Here is a 781-nt window from a genome sequence, read left to right on the forward strand (position 1 = left end):
ATAGTGGTTCATGTTCCTCTTGCTTCACAATCATGTAACATCCTTGTGGCAAGTACAGCAGTTGCTTACCTGGAAAAGTAATATTAGAAAAGTGTGTATTTTTAGCTGCCTTTTGATGTGATGTAGCAGCTGGAAACAAGGAGGAGAGGGAGTATGAGGTGATCTGACAGCACTGCCAACGACAACTTGGGAATCACTGCTTTGGACCGGAGACCAAAATGTGAGGAAACCATTTTTACAGGCCTGAGTATGCCTGTTGAGGCTGGCGCTTCAATGATCCTGATGCTGTGGCTTTGCTTCTGGTTCTCAAAAGCTTCATTTGAGGGTCCTCCCCTGGACTCTACTTGACAAATATTGCTAATGGATGGAAGAGAAAGTTCTGTGAAGCTTTTATGGTAATATATATTAGCATAATATCAATATATATTAAAATATATAATGAGCAGGCAGTTCAGTGCACACATTTAAGATACAATTAGTAAAATATTCCTTTGATACCAGTGACTATTGTAAATATCTAAATTAAAAGGTATTCTAACAACTAACAAAAACAACGTTTCTTTCTTTGTAGTAATCATGTCCGCAACTCAGAGAAGGAATCTGGCAAGTTCATGTTGAGGTATATTCTCAAGACAAGATAGACTGACTCGTATGCTTTTCTGGGTAAGAAGGGTATCTATATTCTCTTGAGTATGACAAAAAATAGTTAACCTTTTAAATTTAACTTTGCAAAAGTACAGTCTGTCAAGCCACTATGGTGGGGATTTTGGGGGGGTGGGCG

At 38.5% G+C, this 781-nt stretch overlaps 1 protein-coding gene across 1 annotated transcript in view; it reads left to right on the forward strand.

Annotated features, from left to right (window-relative positions):
* Nucleotides 1-604: 604 nt before the first annotated feature.
* SOCS5 (suppressor of cytokine signaling 5) overlaps nucleotides 605-781 on the forward strand; it is a 4885-nt gene continuing 4708 nt past the window's right edge. Inside the window, 1 exon segment of the mRNA XM_010292382.1 lies at nucleotides 605-663. The gene's annotated coding sequence lies outside the window, so the exon portion shown is untranslated.

Source organism: Phaethon lepturus, unplaced genomic scaffold (assembly GCF_000687285.1).
Source record: "Phaethon lepturus isolate BGI_N335 unplaced genomic scaffold, ASM68728v1 scaffold35218, whole genome shotgun sequence".
NCBI lineage: Eukaryota > Metazoa > Chordata > Aves > Phaethontiformes > Phaethontidae > Phaethon > Phaethon lepturus.